General features: G+C 44.4%; 2 long non-coding RNA genes across 3 annotated transcripts in view; both read right to left on the reverse strand.

The window, feature by feature from the left end:
* The window catches only part of LOC105483671 (uncharacterized), a 154,995-nt gene that overhangs the window by 54,626 nt on the left and 73,113 nt on the right, over positions 1-27,256 (reverse strand). The window lies entirely within an intron of this gene.
* On the reverse strand, positions 9,960-11,840 carry LOC139356676 (uncharacterized). The gene is made up of 2 exons (XR_011608952.1): positions 10,345-11,840; positions 9,960-10,205 (listed from the first exon to the last, which is right to left on the reverse strand). It is a non-coding gene; the product is annotated as an uncharacterized lncRNA (long non-coding RNA).

Consider the following 27,256-nt stretch of genomic DNA (forward strand, 5'->3'; position numbering starts at 1 on the left):
ACCCATGCATTCTAACTCACAGTGTTCATATTTTAGCCCCTAAAAGGGCATTCTTGCATTCAAAAGGAGTCCACGTGAGGTGATGCCAACTGCACCATTTTCCTTCATGCCTGTTCCTTTAGTTAAGGGAAGAGAATTGAAAATCAGCATTTTCTGCTGGTTTTTTTTTTTTTCTTCACTCTCCAAATTGTAAATGTATTCTGTCATGCCACCGTGCGGCTGTGTCATTTTCTACTCTTTCCTGTGGTTACAGCACCATCAGAGTAATGCTGCCTAATGTCATTTATATTAAGAGGAAATGGAAATAGTAAGAGACCCTTCTCTTTTTTTTAATTTTTTCGAGACAAGGTCTCACTCTGTCACACAGGCTGGAGTGTGGTAGCGTGATCACAGCTCACTGCAGCCTCAACCTCCTGGGCTCAAGCAATCCCCTTGCCTCAGCCTCTTGAGTAGCCTGTGGTCCCAGATGGATGTGTACCACCACACCCAGCTGATTTTGTTTTATTATTATTATTTGTAGAGACTGGGTTCTGGCTATGTCGCCCAGGCTGGTCTCGAACTCCTGGGCTTAAGTGATCCTCCTCGGCCTCCCAAAGTGCTAGGATTACAGGCGTCAGCCGATGCCCAGCAAGAGTCTCATCTTTACCTTTGCCCTTTTCCTCTTGGTCTGGTTTTCTGAGGTCAATTTCAGCAGAAGGTCTACTTTTGCATGCATCAGTAATGATCCTGAATGAGCAACTATGAAATTCAACAGCATTTCAAATCAGTCCTGTCAGTTCTGACCTTTGTTGTATAGAGAAATTCTGCTTGCAAGATGAATGAGAAGGAATTACACCAGAGAGAGACAAGGAAATAGGAAAAAATAAAGAATGTAGGCACTTTGTCAACTAAGGGGAGGGAAAGAGGGGCAGGAAACAAAAGATAACGATATAAGAGAATCAAGGAAAGCAACATCTAGAAAAAGGCAGTTTGCAGGTGGTGGAGGCTGCAGTGAGCCAAGATGACACCACTGCACTCCAGCCTGGGCAACAGAGCAAAACTCTGTCTCAAATTAAAAAATAAAAATAAAGGGCAGTTTGTTCTAGCAAAAATATGCAGAATATTTCAAGGTAGAATATATTCAGTTAATCAATTCTTCCATTGCTAGACACCATGATTTATGTAAGGTATTTCTGAATATTTATTACAAAAATTTTCCATCTAACTCTCTTGCTGTTAGTTGTGTTTGAAGAGCCAGAAAAACTACAGAAGATGAAATAATACAGAAACTGTAAACAATGGTAACCAGGAAATTAGGTAAAACCATTACTTTTACCATATACTAAAATTGAATTTTTTTTTTTTTTTAGACTGGGTCTTGCTCTATTGCCCAGGCTGGAGTACAGTGGTGCGATCTTGGCTTACTGCAAACTCTACCTCCCAAGCTCAAGTGATTCTCATGCCTCAGCCTCCCAAGTAGCTGGGATTACAGGCAAGTGCCACTGCACCTGGCTAATTTTTGTATTTTTAGTAGAGGTGGGGTTTCACCACGTTGGCCAGGCTGGTCTCAAACTCCTGGCCTCAAGTGATCCACCAGCCTTGGCCTCCCAAAGTGCTGGGATTACAGGCATGATCAACCACACCCAATCTGAAATGGAATATTTAGTTTACTCTTTAGAGAGTAACTGGTCAACCAAATATTGAATATCAGTAAGCATTGCTAAAAGTTGTTTTCAACATACATGCTCATGACAGTAATGGTTATCACTTTTGCTCTTGTTATGTGTCAGGTGCCATGCCAAACCTCACATGTATTTTCTCCTTGGACCTCACGTAATAGCCCTATAAATATTATCAGGCCAAACCTGAGGGCCAGAGTGGTCAGATAATTCATCCAAGGTCACAAAGCTAGTAAGAGGCAAAGCTAGGATTTGAACCCTGATTTACTTGCCTTTAGAAGCAATATTTTTAATTTCTGTATTCTACTGAAGCCTTTAAATCAATGAATCTCAAATCATATGCAAAAAACTGGCAGACAGCTGTTTTTAATGCAGAGACCCAGGCCTCTGCCTCAGAGAGTCTGTTTCCAAAGGTCTAGATGGGGCCTGGGGAGGGACATTTTCATAAGCACGAGTGGTAACTCAGATAGAGGTGGTCTATAGACAAGACTTTGAGAGCACTGCTCTGGACACTTTCACAGAATGGCCTCGACAAATCCACATGGATATAAATCTACTTGACCTTTGTCACAAATATTATTTTATGAATAACAGAATCATTAGTCCTGTTATGGTCAAAAAACGAAGACGGTGGAAAAGGAAAACTGAAAGAACCTCACATAACAGCCCTGTAAAATTGGTGAGAGAGAATTCCTTAAAGTCAGTCAGAAAGGGGATTCCTCCAGCAATTATGTACCCTTACTTCCTAACCTGGCCTTAAACAGACCTGTGAAATATGTAAATTTGTCTTTGCTATCTCTACCCCTCAATCCACTTTGGACAATCTCTCCCCGGCTACCTGTCGACTTCATCCTGCATGGGGTCCACACCAAGATGCTGGACAAAACTCCCAACTCCCGACTTTCCCTCCAGCCTCAAACAGTCTACTTACTTACCAAGATGTTACTCTTGACCAAGAGATTGACAGGTTCATAAGATAAAATAAATCATTCTAATGCAATTCTTTCCCATTTTCCCCACTTCCCAATTTTCTCCTAACACAATGTGTTCATGACCCAAAGAAGCCAGGCATGTCTGCAAACTTTTTCTTTTTCCTTTTTTTTTTTTTTTCGAGACAGTCTCACTCTGTCACCTGGGCTGGAGTGCAGTGGAGCAACCTCAGCTCACTGCAACCTCCACTCCCCAGGGTTTAAGCAATTCTCGTACCTCAGTCTCCCAAGTAGCTGGTATTACAGGCGCCCACCACCATGCCCAATTCATTTTTGTATTTTTAGTAGAGATGGAGTTGCATCATGTGGGCCAGGCTGGTCTCCAACTCCTGACCTCAGGTGATCCGCCCGCCTCAGCTTCCCAAAGTGCTGGGATTACAGGCGTGGGCCACCATGCCCGGCCTGCAGAAAACATTTTAATGGGTGATTCTAATCACAGGTATTTCAGGCACTGCTGGCAGGCCAGTGGGGGAGATATTTTTGGTCAGATGTGCCTTTCAATGCCTCATAAATCAGGCTGCCTAGGCAGCTTCCTAATTTTCCCTTAGGCAGTGGCAGTCCTGCACACACACCCCATTGTAGCCCTCAGAGGCTTAAGAAGTAAGGAGAAAGGTGAACAAGAAGTGACATTGGGAAAGGAAAACATGGAGGTTGGCTTCACCTACCCTCTCTCAGAAATGTAGATTCAAGCCACAAATAAAGTAAGAGAAATCCACATGGACTCCACACTTTTCCTTCCCATTCCTGGGAACGAGAAATAAAATAAAATCCAGGATAGCATTTTTTTGGTTACATATGGGGAGAAAAATCAAGGAAATGTACACAACTCGTATCACAGCAAACAGAATTCCTTAACGTCAGAAACACTCTTACATACCAACACTCTCTCACACACGGAGACTTGCTGGGCAGTGACCTTCAGTGACCTAGCTTTTGATACCAACTGAGAATACACAACTGGATATTTTTATCCACATGTTCTCTGCCTCTCTGATAAATGTTATACTAAACAGTGGGAAGCAAAAAATATAGTGAATGCAGTTTTTCAAACCATATTTACAAGTACACTTGATTTGCATGCCCCCAAATTTTATAGTTTTTACCAAATGCTTCAGGAGAGAAGAGGAAGTTTAGGAACAACCTGCCGCTCCAAGTTTTCACTTGCCCCAGGATATTATCTACCAGAACTGGCCAAGGCTCTTTGAGAAGTCGTGTTTAAAGCCTCATATTGGTCAGGCTCACATCTATAATCCCAGCACTTTGGGAGGCTGAGGCAGGAGGATCCCTTGACCCTAGGACTTCAAAACTGGCCTGGGTAACATAGGGAGATCCCGCTTAATTAATCCAAAAAATTTAAAAGTTAGCCGGGCATGGTGCCACGCACCTATGGTCCCAGCTACTTGGGAGGTTGAGGTAAGAGGATGGCTTGAGCCTGGGAGGTCGTGGCTGCAGTGAACCATGATTACGCCACCTAACTCTAGCCTGGGCAACAGAGTGAGCCCCTGCCTCAAAAAATAAAAATAAAATAAAAGTTGACTTTTCAGGATTCAAAAGCTTTATGAAATGTCTTTTCCTTTTGTAAACACAAAATAAAATACACGTGTAAAAACAAAACAATAAAGACCTTAAAACGTGAAGAGCAATTTGTGATCTACAAATCTATAAATGAATAAATACATTTATAAACTATCACCTTTATTTTGAGACAAGGTGCTGCTCTATCATCCTGGTTGGAATGCCGTGACAAGATCACGGCTCATTGCAGCCTGGACCTCCGGTGGCTCAAGTGATCCTCCCACCTCAGCCTCCCAAGTAGCTGGGACTACAGGCATTCGTCACCATGCTCGGAATGTTTTTTTTTTTTTTTTAAGAAGATACAAGTTCTCCCTCTGTTGCCCAAACTTAATCTATAAATTGTTTTTGGCAATAAATAGATGCTTCCGCTTTCTAACTCTCCCACTGAATAGTTCATTATGAAAATTCCTTACTGAACTGATATGATTTAAGGAAAGATAGTGTTGGGATCAGCATTTTCAGAGTGTCAAACACCATCACAATCATCACCTCAAGGAATCCTTGGAACAACTTTGAAGTTGGGATTATTATCTCATTTTACAGATGAGGACCACGGGAGTAAGGGGAGTAAAGTAACTTGCCCTAGGCCAGACGGCTAGCAAACTAGCAGAGCCAAAACCCATAGGTGCTAAGTTAATGAATGAACCTATAGGTGCTAAATTAACAAATGAAGATCTACAATCCAACAACACTATGTCTGCCTGATTCCACACCGTGTGCTCCTGCAGCTACATCATACTGCTTTAAAGCTCTGAGCTCCCAAACGGCGTCATTTGTTGGATTGCAGATCTTCATTCATTACTTTAGCACCTATTTCTTGTCAGCCTCCTGTGCAATAGGTCCAGTTCTAGGTTCTGGAGATATGGCAGCGCACGACACAAAATCCCTACTCTGCATTCTACACTCTCTGTTCTAGTCTGGGAGGGCCTTCGGAAGATTGCTCTAATAATCCCTGCTCTTTCTCTCCATTGTAGGGCTTCTTTAGGGAGCGCTCAATGCCCTAAATGGATTGAGAGAAATATTTTGTTTCCATCACTAAAAGGAAAATTGAAAACAAGAGACCCCATCCTCTTGATTGCACTGAATACTGTTTTCCCCCAGGTGACCTGAAAGCAGTCAATGACTAAATTCTCCAGAGTAGAAGGCTGTTATAATTGGACAATTGCCACAGAACAGAAGTGTGTCCAATGGCCACAGAACAGGAGTTTTTGAGTTATGCTTAATGCCCACGAGGAAGCGGCAGAATTCTTCCTCTCACCACCCATTACCGAGCTGACAAGGTCCTGCTCTGTGCTGTGTTCATTAATTTTCCTGTTGGCTTTAAAGATTTACAACAGCTCCTGTCTGTCCCCCACATGAGAGAAAGTCAGGGATCCCTGCGCGCCCAAGCCGGGGAGCACTGGCTGGCTTTGTTCCCCACAAGCCTGCTGGGGGCTCCTCGACTCCCGTCATGGTAGCTTGGGAAGATTCACTTGCCTCTGTGAGAAATAACAGTGACCATAAAAGAAAAAATAAATTCTAGGCATTCTTTCAAGTCTTTGGGAAGTTCCGGCACATTCCAGCTGCGAAAGAATTCAAGTCTCTCCACTCATGTCAAAGCTCCAGCCTCATGCATGTGTGCTTTGCACATTTAATAGACCCAAGCCTAGTAATTAACTCTATAAATTCTCTCCCTGCCTTATTTGTCATGAACTGCAAGCTGATTCTACAGGGAGGCCAACCTGGGATTTAGTGAGTTATTCTCAGGCTTTGGGCAATGACAGATTTCAAAGGTTTGAAGCTTCTCAACATTAAGCATTGCTATTCCAGAGCAAGGAGGCAATCATCTGTGACCCAGAGATTTTGCTGAATATTTTATTCCTTAAACTTCAGAAATTCACATCCATAACTATTTATGGTTGTTGTAAAGAGAAGTCTTCACTCCTTTCGCAGTCCAGACAGCCAAATATTCTTGTGTCTTTTTCTAGACCCAAGTGCGTCCTCCAGATCACCTCTGTTTGAGCCTCTCCTGTAAATCTCAAACTCACCTATGATTCCATTTAAGAAGACTCACTTCTTGCTTACCTCCTAGCTTTTCTTTGTCTATTTCTTCCTCCATAAAGGAAGGGAGGGCCAGACGCAGTGGCTCACACCTATAATCCCAGCACTTTGGGAGGCTGAGGCAAGAGGCTTGCTTAAGCCCAGGAATTTGAGACCAGCCTAGGCAACAAAGCAAGATCCAATCTCTAAAAAAAATTTTAAGGCCAGGCATGCTGGCTCACGCCTGTAATACCAGCACTTTGGGAGGCCGAGGTGGGCAGATCGCCTGAGATCAGGAGTTCGAGACCAGTCTGGCCAACATCGTGAAACCCTGTCTTTACTAAAAATACAAAAATTAGCCAGGCATGGTGGTGGGCGCCTGTAATCCCAGCTACTCAAGAGGTTGAAACAGGAGAATTTCTTGAACCCGGGAGGTGGAGGTTGCAGTGAGCCGAGATCGTGCCATTGCACTCCAGCCTGGGCAACAGAGCAAGACTCTGTCTCAAAAAAAAAAAAAAAAATGTAATTAGCCGGGTGTGGTGGTGCATGTCTACAGTCCCAGCTACTCCGGAGGCTGAGGTAGGAGGATCCCTTGAGCCCAGGATTCTCTGACGTTGCAGCGAGCTATGATCATGCCACTGCACTCCAGTCTGGATGACAGAGTGAGACTCTGACTCTAAAATAATAACAACAATAGTGAAGGAAGGGAGAAGAATAAAAAGACAAACAAAAGAAGCTGCTTCAAGTTTTCTTAAGGCAAGAAAAAAAAAATCATCATTAAGAAGTATTCCTGAGGCCAGGCACAGTGGCTCAAGCCTGCAATCCCAACACATTGGGAGGCCGAGGCGGGCGGATCACCTGAGGTCAGGAGTTCAGGACCAGCCTGGCCAACATGGTATCACCCCATCTATACTAAAAATTCAAAGATTAGCTTGGCATGGTGGCGGGCACCTGTAATTCCAGCTACTCAGAAGGCAGGGGAATCACTTGAACCTGGGAGGCGGAGGTTGCAGTGAGCTGAGATCACGCCACTGCATTCCAGCCTAGGTGACAGAGCAAGACTCTGTCAAAAAAAAAAAAAAAAAAAAAAAGTATCCCTGAGGCCAGGCATGGTGGCTCACACCTGTAATCCCAGTACCTTGGGAGGCTGAGGCAGGAGGATCACTTAAAGCCAGCAGTTTGAGACCAGCCTGGGCAATATGTGAGACTGTCTTTATTTTATTTCATTTTTAATTTTTTTTTTTTGAGATGGAGTCCCGCTCTGTTGCCCAAGTTGGAGTGCAGTGGCACCATCTCGGCTCACTGTGACCTCAGCCTTCCAGGTTCAAGTGATTCTCCTGCATCAGCCTCCCAAGTAGCTGGGATTACAGGCACCCGCCACCACACCCGGCTAATATTTTTGTATTTTTAGTAAAGACAGGGTTTCACCATGTTGGCCAGGCTGGCCTCGAACTCCTGACCTCAAGTGATCTGCCCGCCTCGGCCTCCCAAAGTGCTGGGATTATAGGCGTGAGCCACCATGCCCAGCCAAGACTCTGTCTAAAAAAAAAAAACACTTAAATTAGCTGGGCATCGTGATGTGCACCTGTAGTCCCTCCTACAGGGAAGGCTGAAGTGGGAGGATGGCTTGAGCCCTGGGGCTCAAAGCTGCAGTGAGCAGTGATAGCATCACTGCACTCCAGCCTGGGCAACAGAGTGAGACTCCAGAAGGAGGAGGAGGAGCAGGAGGAAGAAGGGAAGGGAGAAAAGAAGGGGCAAGGAGAAGAAGGGGGAAGGAAGGAGAAGAAGAAGGGGGAAGGAAGGAGAAGAAGAAGGGGGAAGGAAGGAGAGGAAGGAGGAGGAAGAAGGGGAGGAGGAAGAAAAAGAAAAAGAAGAAGGGGAGGAGGAGGAGGAAAGGAGGAAGAAAGGAGGAGGGGAAGGAAGAAAAGAGGAGGGGAGGAGGAGGAGAAGGAGGAGGGGAGGGGAGGGGAGGGAAGAACAGAAGAGAAGAAGAGAGAAGAAAGAATAAGAAGTAGTGTTCCTGAGCATCTAAAACTGGTGCAAATTTAGGCTACTAGTCCTAGGAATCCAAAGTGCTGACCTCGCTAACACGGCAGAGATCATTACTGCACCCTACAAAGAGAAACCATTTCTTTTCTTTTCTTTTCTTTTCTTTTTTTTTTTTTTTTTTTTTTTTTTTTTTTTTTTTTGAGATGGAGTCTTGCTCATTCTCCCAGGCTGGAGTGCGGTGGCGCGATCTCGGCTCACTGCAAGCTCTGCCTCCTGGGTTCTCCCCATTCTCCTGCCTCAGCCTCCCGAGTAGCTGGGACTACAGGCGCCCGCCACCTCGCCCGGTTAGTTTTTTGTATTTTTAGTAGAGACGGGGTTTCACTGTGTTAGACAGGATGGTCTCGATCTCCTGACCTCGTGATCCGCCTGTCTCGGCCTCCCTAAGTGCTGGGATTACAGGCTTGAGCCACCGCGCCCGGCGAGAAACCATTTCTTTATGGCACCAGAGATTTAGCATTTAATTCCTTCCATACAGAATGCAAGTGTCCTCATGCCAACAGTTGGGAATGAAAAATGAAGGGGTAGAAGAGGAGAAAAGACTAATACAATTCAAACACTAGCCAAGAGAAGCCTGACTCGGGAAATAATGGAAACAAGCAATAATATGGTGCCCTGGGAGAAATGCTATCGATGAGTTACAAGTCAGCGCTGAGAGAGCCCCGAATGAGACTGTGGAAGACATTTCAGAGAAGGCGATCTGAACTAGGTCTAGCATCAACTTCCTAGCTTTTGAATCTCACTAGGCAAGGGGGACAGAGCTCCCTGTTGTGGTTTATAACAACTGTGTTAACAGACACCCAGACTCCCCTGCAATCCAAATACTGTTGTCGCTGAGGGCTGCTTTATATGAGTTATCTTCACAATCTGATGGTGACCTCTGAGGCGGATGCTATTATTATTACTCCCATTCTACACATGAGGAAGGGAAGCTCAAGTAAGTAGGCTGCTGTATCACTGTTAGTAAGTGACGCATCCAAAGTGCAAGCCCAGGTCTGCGCCCCAGAGTCCATGCTCTGTCATCACACTGAAATACCTCCTCCTGAGCGCACGCTTCCTTGGTCTGCAGAGGCAGCTAACGACCCTGGCTCCCCCTGGATCTCTCTCTTCCCTCAGGATCATTTGCTGGAATCATTCAAGAATTGAGGCCTGAGACAATGAATTGGGTTAGGAGCTGTAGGTGACTCCCTACAGCAGCAGTTCCCAGCCTTTTTAGCACCAGGGACTGGTTTCAAAGACAATTTTTCCACAGACACAGAGCAGGGGTGTGTGGGGGTGGGGTGGGCAGTGGGTTGGTGATGATTTGGGATGATTTGAGTGCATTATATTTCTTGTGCACTTTATTTCTATTATTACTGCATTGTAATACATAATGGAATAATTATACAACTCACCATAATGTAGAATCAGTGGGAGCCCTGAGCTTGTTTTCCTGCAATCAGATGGTCCCATCTGGAGGTGATGGGAGACAGCAACAGATCATCAGGCATTAGATTCTCATAAGGAATGCGCAACCTGGATCCCTCGCATGCACAGTTCACAGTAGGGTTCACGGTCCTGTGAGAATCTAATGCCGCCACTAATCTAACAGGAGGCAGAGCTTGGGGGTTAATGCAAGTGATGGGGAGTGGCTGTAAATACAGACAAAGCTTAGCTTGCTTGCTGCCACTCACCTGCTGCTGTGTGGTCTGGTTCCTAATGGGGGTTGGGAACCCCTGCTCTACAGCTAGTCACCATCAGCAATAGAAGCTTCATCGTCCCCATTCTCTTCTTCCTGCTAAGGCTGAGAAAGGTGAGTGCCCTTTGATTTTTTTTTTTTTTTAATCACTGACTGTAGGAAATGCTGTCACCATGGTCCTGTTACCTGATAGAATACTCTATAGAAGAGGTCTGGGTGAATGAGTGGTACTCCAATTGCCTAAAAAGGAAACCATGCATTAGGATAACGGCCAGTAGGTAGCAATGTGCAATAATATAATCGTTGTCATATATAGTCTATTCTCTTCCTTCATACTGTGCAAGCTCTTTGAGGGAGAGGTCCCATTTGCTTTGTTCACCTTGCGTCCTCAGGCAGATCACAGTGTCTGGCATATTGTAGGTGCTCAAACAATATCCGTTAAATGAATAATTAGATGATGTCTTCAGATTACAAAAGCATGCCCAACTTTTTTTTATTTATTCAACCATTTAACAAACATCTACTGAACAGCTGCTGCAAAAAAAAAAAAAAAAAAAAACCAACATAATGGAGTGGTTATGTACATGTAATCTAGAGCCAGATTGCTTGGGTTCAAATACTGGCCCTGTCACTTGCCAGTTGTGTGACCCTGGGCCAGCTAACTAAGCTTTGTGAATTTTAGCATCCCAGTCTCCAAGTGGAGAAGATACTAGCACCTACCTTACAAGGTTGTTGTGAAGATAAAGTGGATGAATATAGGTAAAGTATTTAGAACAGTGTCTGGCATATAATCAATACTGGGTGTTTGCTACAGTGACGATGACGTACCAGGCTGGTCAGGGCACTAGGAACACAGGAGAAAAGAAGTCAGATAAGTCCCTACATGCATAGAACTTAGATTCTAGTAAGAGAAACAACCAAACAACCTATAAACAAAATTTCAAAGATTTGTAAACACCGAGAAGGAAATGATGCTTCACTGCTGTCGAGAAACCCACACTGAAACGGAGTTTAGCATGCAGAGTGTTTATTAAGGAGTGTCAGTGTCAGTGGAGACAGGGAGGAGGAACTGGAAGTGAGCAGAGAGAGAAGGTGAACTGCAAAGCATGCCTCGTGATAGCCTCAGCCAACCCCAGGAAGAATGCAGAAGTGAAATGACCCTTCAGGGTCATCCCAACTTGACCTGAGGCAGACAGGCCTTCAGATATCCCACTGGATGCCGGCCACCCTAGAATGGGGCATGGCACTGGGGAAGGCTCTCTGTGGCTGAAGCAATTCCTACAGGGGCTAACAGCTGGAGACTGTCTGCCACCGGCCCTCCCAGCAGCTGGAACAGCCAGGCCTCCATTGCAGGAGTATCGGCCACACACACAGTTTGCAGATAGTGGGAGTGGGAGCTACCTCATAAAAAATAGTGATACCTTAAATGTTACCTCTTTGATGTCATATTTAAGCTGATAACCATATGGTGAGAAGGTGGTAGACTTCCAGATAGATAGATAGATAGATAATAGATAATGATAGAATAAATAGATGGGAGAAAACACTCTTATTAAAGGGAATAACAAGTGTGATATCCCCAGGTTAGAACAAGCTGGCAGCACAAGTGCAGACGGCAAGAAGACCCATGAGGCCAGAGCATGGCATAAAATGAGGTCTGAAGAGGCCAGCAAGGGTTAGAACACAAGAACCTTGCAGGAGTTCAGATTTATTCTAGAAAATGATGAGTAGCAATGGGAGGGATTTATTCTTTTCAAAGGTCGCACTAGCTGAACGGACTGAAGAAAGAACCAAAGTGAAAGCAGAAAGAACAATTAAAAGGTTACCGAAGTTTTCCAAACACGAGGTGGCATGAGGGTGAAGATAGAGAAAAGTGGCTATGTTTATATGCAGTGCTCTGTAGGAAAATCCACAGGGCTTGCTAATGGATTAAATGTGGGAAGTGAAGGAAAAGGGAATCAAGACTGACTCCTAGTTTTCTGCCTTGATAACTGGAAGGATGACGGTATAAGAGCAGATTCAGGGATGAAAATAAAGAGTTGCATCATGGATTCTTTCGATTTGAGATGCATGTTAGCCAGGGAGTGGAGTTGCCAAGCAGCCAGATATACAAGTCCAGAGTACAGAAGAAGCAAGGTCAAAGGCTGAACATCTGTACTTGGGAGGTATAAGTAAACCGATGCTATGTTGATTTGCTATCGCTACATGACCATTCCCAGCACAAAGTGGTGTAAAACCATTGATTTTTCCTGCCATCTGCAGATTGCCTGGGGTTCAAGTGAGACATCTCTGCTTCTGTCTGCAGGTCTGTGGGTGAGGTGGGCAGCTCTACTCTGTCTCTCATCCTCCTGGGACCAACAGGCCAGCCAGGCAATGGCAGTGGCTCAAGAGGAAGTACTGGAGACCTTAAGAAAGATCTGGGGGCCAGGCACGGTGGCTCATGCCTGCAGTCCCAGCACTTTGGGAGGCCAAGAGGAGGAGGATCATTTGAGCCCATGAATTTGAGACCAGCCTGGCCAACATGGCGAAAACCCATCTCTACCCAAAAATACAAAAATTAGCCAGACCTGGTGGCACATGCCTGTGTTCCCAGCTACTCGGGAGCCTGAGGCATGAGGATTGATTGAGCCCAAGAGGTTGAGGCTGTAGGGAGCCATGATTGTGCCACTCCAGTCTGGGTGATAGAGTGAGACCCTGTCTCAAAAAAAAAAAAAAATTAAAAATTAAAAATTACGATAAATAAAAGGTGGGGGCTCATGATATACCTGTACTTCTGTCGATATATTATTACCCAAAGCAAGTTACACGTCCAAGTCCCACATCAAGGGCAGGAGAAGTATATTCTGCCTAAGATGACACGCTGGATGCAGGAAGTGGGAGAGAGGATAAAATTGGGATCCATGATGTAGTCCACCACAGACGAGATGACCGGGACAAGAATGTAGGCAAGGCTGGACTCGGTGGCTCACGCCTGTAATCCCAGCACTTTGGGAGGCCGAGGCAGGCAGATCACAAGGTCAGGAGTTCGAGACCAGCCTGGTGAAACCCCGTCTCTACTAAAAATATAAAAAATTAGCTGAGTGTGATGGCACATACCTGTAGTCTCAGTTACTCAGGAGGCTGAGGAGGAGAATCGCTTGAACCTGGGAAGGGGAGGTTTGCAGTGAGCCAAGATCACACCACTGCACTCTAGCCTGGGCAAAAGAGAGAGAGTCTGTCTCCTAAAAAACAAAACAAAACAAAAACAAACAAACAAACAAACAAACAAACAAAACAGAATGTAGGCAAAGAACAAGGCCTTGGACAAATCCCTAAGGTATCTCTGCATTTGCTGCTCAACTACAAGAAGAGAAACAAACAAGGATTTAGAAAGAGAAGCAAGTGCCATTGGAAAATAATTAAGAGAAGGTTAGAGAAATAAGAGAGAGTGAGATTTCAGGAAGGAGACTGTCAAATGTTGCTGAGAAGTGAAATCACATGTGAGCAGAGAAATGGCTACCATAACTGGCAGCCTGATTGACCAACCCGGATTTCCTACGGTAAGACAAGAAGACAGTTGAGAGGGTTTTCATGTCATCCTGGGTTCTCAGACAGCAAGAAAGCAAATTCTGTGTGGACAATGAAAAAAGACCGCTCTGTTCAGAATAGGAGGATTAGGAAAGTGGATAATGTTGGAAAGGTTGTTGAAGGCAGATTGTCAAAGCTCTTGAACACCTGGCTAAAGAGTTGGAACTTGGTCTATTGGGCAAAAGGGAGTAATCCAAACCTCTCTGAGCAGAGAGTGATTTTCTCGAGTTTTGTTTTAGGAAGAAAAATCCAAATGCAATACAAGATGGCTTTGAGAGAAAAGAAAGTTGTGGCAAAAAAAAAAAAAGCCAGTTATCCCAGTTCTGTTGGTCTAGCCTCTTGCCCAGACCTTAACCTCTCCAGAGGGCTTGGGGTCCTTTGACACTAAGTTGCTGGTGCTTGTAGTTGTTTGTTTATTTATTTATTTATTTGACAGAGTCTCATTCTGTTGCCCAGGCTGGAGTGCAGTGGTGTGATCTTGGCTCACTGCAACCTCCGCCTCCCGGTTTCAAGCGATTCTCCTGCCTCTGTCCCCCAAGTAGCTGGAATTAGAGGCATGCATCACCACATTCGGTTAACTTTTGTATTTTTAGTAGAGACGGAGTTTCACCATGTTGAACAGGCTGGTCTCGAACTCCTGGCCACAAGAGATCCACACCCCTCAGCCTCCCAAAGTTCTGGGATTACAGGCGTGAGCCACCGCACCCAGTCAGTTGTTGGTATCTCTCTTGCCTGCTTCCCCCTTGCCTGATTGACCTTAGTTACTTTATGATAACTTTCTAATTGCAATCTGCATCCTGACCCTCTGCTCCACTTTCCATCCCAGCACTCGCTCATTTAGGAAAAGCAGAGGCATCTCCTTCCTTCTTGTGTTCATGTAGGAAACATCTCCACCCATGAGTTGCAGGTGGTCATAAGGGAACCAGAGCCTGGCCTGTTGGACCAGGCTCACAATTTCAGACTGCTGCTCAGACCTGTCCCCCCAATTTCCTGCTGCTCTCCTTCCCCAGGTCCCATTCCGGTCCACCCTCCCAGACTCCTTACAGCCTGCTGAACGTCCATGGAGTTCAAAGCATGGTGACAGCACCTGACTTGCTGGCGTAGGCTCTATTCTTCCTCCTGCCTCACCTCAGGTGCGGTATTGGAGAGATCTTCCACCTTGTGCAAATGCTGGTCCTATCTAAAGTCTCACTTGGCTCCTCCAGTGACCCTTAGCAGAAAGTTGAGGTGGGGAAAGCACGTAAGCAAGCCCTGATTCCGAGAAGCAGTCACTACCTCCACTACGTGACACCATCTGCACCATTTTGCAAGAAGCCTAAAAGAAAAATACACCAAGTGTCTCACATAATGAAATATCACTATTAGTATTACATAGTAATTTGGCTTGGAAAATTTTTCCTGCATTCTCACGCCTGGGCTTCCAACAGATCTACAGCAGGATGAACAGATGTTGTTTCTAGAACATAAGGATTACGTGAAATGAATTATAGTTAACATTAAGAAGTCATTATTGCATCTGTGCTAGGAATTTTCCTTGTTGATTTTATAGGGCCAGGAGATTTTTTCCATAGCACATACATCTTCAGTTGCTATGCATGGTATTTTCCTGTTGTCCACCAGCCAAATATTCTTTAGCTGACTGGTTCCAGTGGGAAATACAGAAAAGCATAAAACTGGAAATGAGGAAGTAATGACATCAGTGTTCAAATCACAAAAAACAACGTGAAAACAAATATTCCACTTTAACCTGGTTTATGCTGTTAACGAAGGATTGGATTTGGCAAAATGAGAAACTGCTAACTCTTTTGTGTCACTGCCATTAAGTAACAATTTGTTTTCCTCAATTTGGTGTCTCTTTTGCCAAGAGCGCTCACTGGGAAGTCTTTTCCCATGTAAAGGGACACGTGCACGCTCTCGGATTCCACCACTGGGTTCTAGCTGCTCTCCTTGCTACTGAATCCTCTTGTGATCTCTGCCTCTGAGAGCAGCCATGCTACCTGCCTGGTGACAGAGCCACTCTGAGCTGCCTGTTCTCACATTACGTTACATTACATTACGTTACATTACATTACATTACGTTACATTACATTACATTACATTACATTACATTACATTACATTACATTACATTAGGCAGTTACAGAAACAGCCTGAACTCCAGACTCTGCTCTCTGATTATTCCATTATTGGATTTATTTCAGTTTGTGATAACCAGACTGCATTACTGTGCCCAACAGGGACCAGTCTCTTTAGTCTTAGGCTCCATGCTGTTCCCTCCCGCCATGGCCTCCCCTGCCGGCAAAGCTTCATGTGCTCTGATGTCCCTTGTTGCCTTGGCAGTTAGCCACTAACATCTCATAGTCACTTCTTTGCCATTGCAAATAGTGCTGCAAGGAATATTCGCGTGCATGTGTCTTTATGACAGAATGATTTATAGTCCTCTGGGTATATACCCATAATGGGATTTCTGGATTGAATGGTAGTTCTGTTTTTAGCTTTTTGAGGAATCACCACACTGCTTTCCATTGCAGCACTATTCATAATAGCGAAGACATGGAATCATCCTAAATGCCCATCAATGACAGATTGGATAAAGGAACCGTGGTGTATATGTATACCATAGAATACTATACAGCTATAAAAAAGAAACAGATCATGTATTTTGCAGGAACATGGATGGAGCTGGAGGCCATTATCCTTAGCAAACTAACACAAGAACAGAAAACCAAATACCACATGTTCTCACTTATAAGTGGGAGCTAAATAATGAGAAATTGTAAACACAAAGAAGGGAACAGCAGACACTGGGGTGTCTTTGAGGATGGAGGATGGGAGGAGGGAGAGGAGCAGAAAATAACTACTGGGTGCTAGGCTTAGTATCTGGGTGATGAAATAATCTGCACAACAAACCCCGTGACACAAGTTTACCTATATAACAAACCTGCACAGGTACCCCGAACCTAAAACAGAAGTTTTTTCCTAAAAAAAAAGAGTTATTTCTTAGAGGTGCTCTGCAATACCTTTGTCAAAGGGTAGCTCCTAGCCGTTTCTCCAGTGAATCTCTATACTGCTGGCATAGATTATATTTCATAGCTCTTTCCAAAAAGCCTTTTTGAACTAAACTTGTGTAAGTCCCTAAAACATTAGTAGGGGAGGCCAGGCATGGTAGCTCAGGCCTGTAATCCCAGGACTTTGGGAGGCTGAGGCGGGCGGATCACCTGAGGTCGGGAGTTCGAGACCAGCCTGACCAACATGGAGAAACCCCGTCTCTACTAAAAATACAAAATTAGCCAGGCGTGGTGGTGGGCACCTGCAATCCCAACTACTCAGGAGGCTGAAGCAGGAGAATCACTTGAACCCAGGAGGTGGAGGCTGCAATGAGCCGAGATCACGCCACTGTACTCCAGCTTGGGCAACAAGAGCAAAACTCCATCTCAAATTGTCACGCTCAAAGCTGCCACTTAGACTGTGTCCTTTGGGTCCCTGAGATGGGATATGGGCCCATTGACTCTCTTGTAGCCCCATGTCCTTGAGTGTGTTATTGGCCTTTCCTAAATGAATCCTATCCCTACTGTCACCTCCAGATGAAACAAGGATGCATTAGTAACACTAGCCCCCAGTCTCTCAGTTCCCCAGGTGTAGCCCTACCATAGCCTGGGTTATATTTTTAAAGGAATGGAGTCCATGACTATAGGCTGTGTAAGAGTCAAGTCACTCAACTATTTATTAAATGCCTTTTTATGCCCAGTACCAAGGAGTTCCTGGCACCCAATTATCATCACTAGTCTCAACAGGACTCCCTGGAAGGGTGATTACATCACATGCTTTTCACAGCCCCCTTGACCTCCAGTAGCTGTGGTGTAATACTGGGTGATCACGGACATAGAATAGAGCAAGTCTAGGCTGCAGATGACCCCAAGGCAGACGCAGTGCAGCTGACTCTCCCATCCTCCTCCATCCTTCAAAAGGTTCAGAGTAAACAGTGCCTTTACGTTAAGGTCATTATTCTGTGATTCCCTTCTCTGGTTCATTACTTCATGTCTGTTGCTTTGACTATAAACACAGACCAAATGCCAAGACAGAGAGTAAAGTCACCAGGAAACCCAGCTCCAGTGCCAAACCCACCTTTGCGCCCTTGGACTGCAGCTATGTTTGTTTAAGGATGGCAGGAAAAAGGTGCACACATGGCTCAGTGCTCATTTGCTTCCTGCTCTGTTAGCTATTAAACCTCAGAAACTAGAGCAAGTCTCAGTCTCCCTCGCTATAGCCAACTGACTAGAACATTAACCTCCAGTTTAACATCTGATATGGTTTGGCTGGGTCCCAACCCAAATCTCGTCTTGAATTGTAGCTCCCATAATTCCCACATGTTGTGAGAGGGACCTGGGGGGAGATAAATGAATCATGGGGGCAGTTTCCCCCATACCGTTCTCACGGTAGTGTAAGTCTCATAAGATCTGATGGTTTTGTAAGGGGACACCCCTTTTGCTTGGTTCCTATTCTCTACTTGCCTGCTGCCATGTAAGACATGCCTTTCACCTTCCGCCATGATTGTGAGGCCTCCCCAGCCACGTGGAACTGTGAGTCCATTAAACCTCTTTTATAAATTACCCAGTCTTGAGTATGTCTTTATCAGTAGCATGAAAACAGACAAATACAACGCCCAATGAGTGTTTGCCTCCTCTCCTCTTCTCTTCTTTTTTCTTATCTCCTCCCAAGTTCCTGTGAGCTAAACACCATAATGTAATAAACAAGAAATATATGTTGCAGAGATTTCTCTTGTTTATGGTTCTCATAGAAAAAATATTGTTGATTATCTTAACCTGCATGTAACTTGTAATAACAAAAAGATTTCTGTCAAATAATTCTCCCTTAATAAATTCCCTTTGCCATTATAAACTAAGACATGACCTTAAAGAATTAATACCCAGACAATACAACATTTGTGTGTTATTTAATTAGCTTACTGCTTTTGTTAATGTACATTCCTGTGGTCACACACCACTTTCCACTCAAAACTGAAAAAAATACTACATGAGATGAAAACATTTTTTAACCAGTGTGCCCATATTTGTGCTCCCTTAAAAAAATTTTTTTTAACCTCCTAGCCAGGAGTTTTGAGGTTATTTCAGGACAATAGCTAATTTATTAAGTCCTACACAATTATAACAACAATAAGTCTTTGTGCAAACTTTTGGCATACTAGAGATTTGGGGTTAAAAAAAAGACAGAGAGAATTTGTCAGATCCAGCAGAGACCACTGTCATTTTGGTACCATCTAATCCCCATTATGAAGTGATTTTTATCAAACTGGGAAGTGATCATCTGGCAGCATAAACGACACTGGAGAAACAAATTCAATACATCAGAGAGGTTATTCCATGTCATCTACATGCTCAAACAAGAGAGACAGAGAACCCTGGCTCTCATAAATCCTTAGCTTCCGGCCAAAGGCCTCTCAGAGCTCTTGGCTGCCTAATCAGATGTCTGGGATTGTGAAAGCAAAGAAAGTTTATGGAGCTGAGGGGAACCTCTGATTTACCATAAAAAGGAGGTTTGAACTGGATGACTTCTTCAGTATTCTACATAATTATCTGATAATTATGTAATTATCTAATAATTATTATCTCCATTTTATGTATGACACAACGAAGACTATAGAGGGTTGAGAAACTTGCTCACAGTCCGGCAGCAAGGAAATGATGGATTCAAAATGCGAATCTTGGCCGGGCGCGGTGGCTCAAGCCTGTAATCCCAGCACTTTGGGAGGCCGAGACGGGCGGATCACAAGGTCAGGAGATCGAGACCATCCTGGCTAACACGGTGAAACCCCGTCTCTACTAAAAAATACAAAAAAAAAAAAACTAGCCGGGCGAGGTGGCAGGCGCCTGTGGTCCCAGCTACTCGGGAGGCTGAGGCAGGAGAATGGCGTAAACCCGGGAGGCGGAGCTTGCAGTGAGCTGAGATCTGGCCACTGCACTCCAGCCTGGGCGACCGAGCTAGACTCCGTCTCAAAAAAAAAAAAAAAAAAAACAAAATGCGAATCTTCCCACCACACCTGCATTACAGAGGGGGCTGCAGACCTTTACCGGTGATTCCATTTCAGCCCCACCAGGCTGCCCAGTCTGGGCATGATGTAGTAACCCGGTGACTCACAGCACAGCACTCATGAGGTTGAGAGTCATTCGGTGATTCAGCAAGTATTACTGAGCAGCTACTATGTGCCAGGCACTGGTCTAGGTTCTAGGGATACAGCAGTGAATGGAAAAAACTTCTGTCCTCACTGAGTTTACATTCTACTCAGGGGTAATAGATAAATAAATAAGTACCTAATAATGTCAGGTAGTGATGAGTGCTATGAACACAGATAAGGAAGGGCAGGGGGCAGTGGCTCATGCCTGTAATTCCAGCACTTTGAGAGGCCAAGGAGGGAGGATCGTTTGAGGCCAGAAGTTCGAGGCCAACCTGGGCAATATAGCAAGACTCCGTCTCTACAAAAAATAGAATTAAAAAATAATTGGATAGGATGGTGTATGTCCATGGTCCTAGTTACTTGGAAGGCTGAAGACAGAGCAGCAGGAGGATCATTTGGGCAGGCGGAGGCTGCAGTGAGCCAAGATTGTGCCACTGCACTCCAGCCTGGGCTACAGAGTGAGACCCTGTCTCAAAAAATAAATAAATAAATAAATAAAATTTAAAAATATATATACATTTGAAGAGAAGAAGAATACATTCTTGCAACGACTGAAGGAAATGAGGGGAGGGGGAAGAAAGTGACCCATGTGATATCTGGGAAAGAGCACTTCAGGCAGAGGGAACATCAAGGGAAGGGCCTAAGCGGGAAGCTCAGACAGTTAAGGAAAAGTTCTTAGAACGCTGCGCCAGGCTGCAGCAGAGCGAGCAAAGTGGCAGTTGAAAGAGATGAGGGGCATGGGATGGCAGGGATGGAGGGGATCAGGAAGGGCCCTATGGCTTCTGAAAAATAATTGGGATTTTACTCAGTGTGGAAATCACTGGCAGGTTTTCTGTAGAGAAGTGACATAGTCTGATTTACATTTTAAGAGACTCACTCTTAGTTGCCAGCTGACTTGGCTGTCACTAGTTAGCAAGGCCCCAAACCACGAACAGAATGAGAGGTAAGATGATAGTGCAAAAACCTCAGGTTTGGGAACTAGATCTGGTTCCAAATCTCAGGCTTCACCATCTGCTGGCTCTATTAAACTTGCACTTGTTACTGTAGCCTCTCTGAGCCTCAGTTTCCCAACTGCAAAAGGAAAATAAAATAACCTCCTCTATAGTTATTAATTAAATATAAAGCACATGAAATATAGTAGTTAGCACTAAAAAAAAATAAAAAGAAAAAACCAGTCATTGTAGTTATTTGATTTAGTGACCAACTATTGAGTTACTTTATCATTATTAAAAATAATGCAGGCAAAAATTAGCCAGGCATGGTGGTACACACCTGTAGTCTTAGCTACTTGGGAGGCTGAGACACAGAATTGCTTGAACCTGGGAGGCGGAGGTTGCGGTGAGCCGAGATCACACCACCGCACTCCAGCCTGGGTGATTGAGGGAGACTCTGTCTAAATAAATAAATAAATAATATAGGCAAGACCTGGATTGAATAACATTTCTTCTCTGCCACTAGAATAATCACAATAAAAAATTAACAGTGGGGAAAAAGCAAAAGAAAGATGTGCTCTTTCTTGTTCTTAAAAAACAACCTGGAAAATTGTATCCTGGGAAATTTTTACATATATACAAATAATTGTAAGGCAAGTAATGAATCTCAGTTCATTGTACATAGTTTCAGGAATTAGCATTTATCCAATCTTATTTTATCTTGTTTTTCTGGAATATTTTAAAGCAAATACCAGATATATTATCATTTCAACTATAAATCCTTCAGTTTGTATCCCTAACAGAAAAGTTTTTGTGTCAAACAAAACTAGCAATCATTTCTTAGTATCATCTAGTTAGTACCTAGTCCATGTGCAAATTTCTCAACTGTCTCTAAAGTATCCTTTTACAATTATTTTGCTCAAATCAATCAATTGCAGTTAGTTGACAAGGCTCTCAAGTCTCTATTTATTTATTTATTCATTATTTATTATTTTGAGACGGAGTTTTTTTGCTCTTGTCGCCCAGGCTGGAGTGCAGTGGCATGATCTCGGCACCCTGCAACCTCCACCTCCTGAGTTCAAGCAATTCTCCTGCCTCAGCCTCCGGAGTAGCTGGGATTACAGGCGTACGCCACCACTCCTGGCTAATTTTTGTACTTCTAGCAGAGACAGGGTTACATCATATTGGCCAGGCTGGTCTTGAACTCCTGACCTCAGGTGATTCACCCACCTCGGCCTCCCAAAGTGCTGGGATTACAGGCATGAGCCACTGCACCTGGCCTCAAGTCTCTTTTTATCTGCAACAGTCTCTTCATCTTCCGCCCCTTCCCCTGCCTCTCCTCCACCCCCACTCCCTCTCTTCTCTCCTCCTTCCCCATCACCTCTCCCCTGGCTTTTGCTTTGAAAAAAACTGTCCCTCTCTATGCAAAGACAGCAAATACTATACTGGGAACACTCTCCAGTGCTTCAGAGAGGAATAAGAGGAATGCTTTTTTTGTTTCCAAGAGAGGTGATGAATACTATCAACTCCTGTAAAGAAAATACCATGTAATATGGTGAGGAGATGACCGAGAGCCGACTTAGACTTTTTAATACGGGTATAAAGGGCTGTTATGGAAACAGCCCATATGATCTGAGGCTTCTCTTCCAGTCCTTGAATTATCTGGGATCTATCAAGAGAGAGGTATTTAGATGATTACCATGGGAAAATGACCAACAGAATTTCCTGTTTTCTGTTAAGGAGCAACCAGAAAATGTTTCCTTGTTGGTAAGAAATGACAAGAGTGTTTCCTTCCTGACTGGCAGAAAGGGGACAGGCCAGTTGTCACTCTGGAAGGCCGACGCTGCCCTTAGCACTGATGGCCTAATTGGGCTGGGTTAGCTAAATCCAACTCTGGAGTCATAGCTAAAGCTAGTCGGCCTTCATTAATTCTGTCAGGTAATTCTTAGAACAAGACTCAAAAGAATTACAGGAATACTGATAAATTCGGAATGAGCAGAAGTGGTTTTTTGAGATGAGAGAAAAGAAAACCAGGTGAAGATAGCTCCTTTTGATTCCATACCACGGGATAAGTAAGCTTTGCCGAAGGATCACTTGTGGAAATAACTACCAACATGCTAAACTTTCAAGATCTTGTCCAAGCAAGTCCAAAAGTCACATTTAGATATTGGTTCCCATACAGTTAAATAAAGTGTATTTATTTAATTACTTAATTTTAACTATCAAGTACAAAATCCTTTTGCAAACCTTAATAAAACCCAGGATCGCACCACTTCACTCCAGCCTGGGCAAAAGAGCGAAACTCCGTCTCAAAAAATATACACATATATGGTGATAAAGTTTCTCATTTTCCAACGCAGCTTCACATTTGAAGAGCGCTAATTGATACAGCATTATGGCAGGGTTTTAGTGTGTGAGTGGGATCCAAAACAATCCTGTAAAAGGGTACAGTCCTGTTGTATGTTAACACACTGATCACGTGAGCCTATGAGATGAGCCAATCACCAATTGTTATATTCAAATCTGCTTTGTGTTGGGATGCTTTAATGTAGGGTTTCACTAAATAAATGAATTTTCACATACTGAACTAAAAAAAAAAAAAAAAAAAAAGACCAAATTAGAAATGAAGCATTTGTATTCATTGCAAATTATTTTCAACTTGGGGATTTTTTGAAATGCCCACGTGAATCAACAAGCAGTGGGAGGTGGAAAAAAAGAGCGTGGTCTCCCATTCAGAGCTAATTCTGGCTCTGGTAATCAGAGAAACACAAGAGGCAGCCAAGTAAGGACTGGCAGCTCCAACCAGCTGGTTTTGTTATTTTGTCTTTGACTCAGTAATCAACCTTCCTTTGGCATTCATTGAAGTGTGACCTAACACTAGGCCCACCGTGTTCTGAGTATAGTAATTCCTCATCAAAACGTAACGCCAGGAGTCTAGTTGAGAGGGAGGGCCTATCACATGACTGAAAATGATGCAGGACAGGCAAGCCCCAAAATTGGGGTTTAGCCTGGGAGGGTTCTTGGCTTCACCCAGGAAAGAACTGTGAAAGGAAAATAAATCTTGGAGTCCCACAATCATTAAGCTAAAGGGAAAAGTCAAGCTGGGAACTACTTAGGGCAAACCTGCCTCCCCTTCTATTCCAAGTCACCCCTCTGTTCACTGAGATAAATGCCTGATTGCCTCCTTTGGAGACGCTAATCAGAAACTCAAAATAATGTAACCATTTGTCTCTTATCTACCTATGACCTGGAAGCCCCTCCCCACTTAGAGTTGTCCTGCTTTTCTGGACCAAACCAATGTTCATCTTACATATGTTGATTGATGTCTCATGTCTCCCTGAAATGTATAAAACCAAACTGTGCTCTGACCACCTTGGGCACATGTCATCAGGCCCTCCTGAGGCTGTGTCACCTATTTAGAGGCAAAATTAACTTTCCAAATTAACTAAGATCTATCTCAGATATTTGGGGTTCACAGAATTCAAGGGTGAGTGGTGGCGTTAGAAAGCAGGGCTGCTCCATGGACTGTGTGCCCAGATGAGCAGCTCAGAGGCAGTTCTGTACTCGTATCTATACCTACTTTTAATTATATGCAAATTAAAGTGCTATTTATGCAGCCATTTCTAGGATGAGGGTGGTAACTTCTGAGTTGTCAGAGTTGTTGCCACAGAAAGGGGCAGTAGCTTCAACATGAATGTTGCCATGGCAATGGTAATCTGACATAGCACACTAGTGGATGTGTCTTATGGAAAGCTGCTTCCACCAGGACCTGTTTTTTGTTTTGTGTTTTTTGTTTTCTGAGAAGGAGTTTCCCTCTTGTTGCCCAGGCTGGAGTGCAATGGCGTGATCTCCGCTCACCTCAACCTCCACCTCCCGAGTTCAAGCAATTCTCCTGCCTCAGCCTCCCGAGTAGCTGGGATTATAGGTATGGGCCACCATGCCCGGCTAATTTTGTATTTTTAGTAGAAATGGGGTTTCTCCATGTTGGTCAGGCTGGTCTCGAACTCGCGACCTCAGGTAATCCAACCGTCTTGGTCTCTCAAAGTGCTGGGATTACAGGCCTGAGTCACAGTGCCTGGCAGGACCTATTTTAGCTAGTCCTTGGTTTGGTCCAGTGTCCAAGCCCCGCCTCCAGAGTTGAGTCCTCCTCCTGCCTCACTCCCTGCTCAGAGATTAGATACTTTTTATTTATTTATTTATTTTGAGATGGAGTCTCGCTCTCTCGCCCAGGCTGGAGTGCAGTGGTGCGCTCTCGGCTCACTGCAAGCTCGGCCTCCCGGGTTCCCGCCTTTTTCCTGGCTCAGCCTCCCAAGTAGCTGGGACTACAGGCGCCCGCCACCATGTCCGGCTAATCTTTTTTTTTTTTTTTTTTTTGTATTTTTAGTACAGACGGGGTTTCATCATGTTAGCCAGGATGCTCTCGATGTCCTGACCTCGTGATCCGCCCGCCTCGGCCCCCCAAAGTGCTGGGATTACAGGCGTGAGCCACCGCGCCCGCCTAGATACTCCTTCTTAATCTCAAGGGGGCTGCAGAAGGGCGGAGGTCCATCTTCTGTAACTGCTTCCTACTGAGTTTATGGGCAGTCGGCCCCACCTAGCACCGGAGGAGTAAAAATCTCTGGATCCCTGACCTAAGGGGCCCAAAGGCAGGACTCGTTCACTCTCCAGATCAGCGGACCAGATGGTTTGGAACTAGCTGGTCCTCAGTTTGGTCCAGTGTCCAAGCCTTGCCTCTGGAGTTGAGTCCCACTCCCTGCCTCAAAAAGAAGGCACAAATCTCACTAGGTAGGAAGGAAGCAAGAAGTGTCTGCAGATAAAGGGAATAGGAGTGGACCACAGCTCTCCACTCGAAAATACATCTCTCCATCTCCTGTGTTTGTCTTACCGCTGGGAATTAAGTTTCTGACAATAAAGCACACGCTAGAGGTAGCACATGCTGTGCGAGGGTTGCCACTTTGGTTTCAATGCCCCGAATTAAAAAATATATATATTTTTAATAGCCGTATCTTTTAAGGTCCAGAATTGATAGAGCAAAATTTTTAATTTTTTTCCATTTTAAATTACAATAGGAAGAATTTTGGTTAGATTTGACCAAGACTCTAGTTTATAATAAGTTGCTTTTAAAGAAAAAAAAAAAGAGAGAGAGAGAAGCCAGCCACTGATAAAGGCTGTTCTTTGGAAAAAGACATAATGTACTAATCCCATTTCCTCAAACTAAAATCAATAAGACCAATGGGAAAATACAGGGAGACAGGTTTCAATTCAGTACAAGGAAGAACATTGTAACACTTTTATCTGCATAAAACATATCACTCCCTGAAGACACACATGGAAATAGTCATGCTTTGATGACTTCTTTTTGTTTTTGTTTGTTTGAGACAGGGGCTCACTCAGCCACCCAGGCTGGAGTGCAGTGGCACGATCACAGTTTGTTGCAGCCTCGACCTCCCTGGGCTCAGATGATCATCCCACCTCAGCCTCCCGAGTAGCTGGGGCCAGAAGCATGCACCACCCTGCCAGCTAATTTTTGTAATTTCTGTAGAGACAAGGTTTCACCATGTTGTCCAGGCTGGTCTCAAACTCCTGCAAGATTGGATGACTTCTTATTAGGAAATAGACTAGCAATGATTTCCAACCACAGTAGGTCTGAAGATCCTTAGCATAAAGAATTTTGAGAGCCCCACCCCCCAGAGTAGTATTTGCACTCTTAGAATCTGTTTAGTTATTGTGTATGACACAATAACTGTACACTTAAAAATGATTTAAATAGTTTTATGTTATATTTTACCACAATAAAAAAATGATGACAGCTGGGTGCGGTGGCTCATGCCTGTAATCCCAGTACTTTGGGAGGCTGAGGCAGACGGATCATCTGAGGTCAGGAGTTCGAGACCGCCTGGCCAACATGGTGAAACCCCATCTCTACTAAAAATACAAAAATTAGCCGGGCGTGGTAGCAAGCCAGCTACTTGGGAAGCTGAGGCAGCAGAATCACTTGAACGTGGAAGGTGGAGGTTGTGGTGAGCCATGATAGCACCACTGCACTCCAGCCTGGGGGACAAGAGCAAGACATCGTCTCAAAAACAAAACAAAACAAAACAAAAAAATTAGCTGGGCTGTGGTGGCATGCCTGTAATCCCACCTACTCAGGAGGCTGAGGCAGAAGAATCACTTGAACCTGGGAGGCTGAGGCTGCAGTGAGCCAAGATGGCACCACTGCACTCCAGCCTGGGTGACAGAGGAAGACCCTGTCTCAAAAAAATAAAAAATAACAAGGCCAGGCACGGTGGCTCACACCTGTAATCCCAGCACTTTAGGAGGCCGACGCGGGCGGATCAACTGAGGTCAGGAGTTCAAGAGCAGCCTGACCAATATGATGAAACCCCGTCTGTACTAAAAATACAAAAAGCAGCCGGGCATGATGGCATGCGCCTGTAATCCCAGCTGCCCGGAGGCTGAGACAGGAGGTTGAGACAGGAGAATCGCTTGAACCCAGGAGGTGGAGGTTGCAGTGAGCCGAGATCACGCCATTGCACTCCAGCCTGGGCAACAAGAGCGAAACTCCATCTTAAAATAAATAAATTAATTAATTAAATTTGT

Source organism: Macaca nemestrina, chromosome 10 (assembly GCF_043159975.1).
Source record: "Macaca nemestrina isolate mMacNem1 chromosome 10, mMacNem.hap1, whole genome shotgun sequence".
Lineage (NCBI taxonomy): Eukaryota > Metazoa > Chordata > Mammalia > Primates > Cercopithecidae > Macaca > Macaca nemestrina.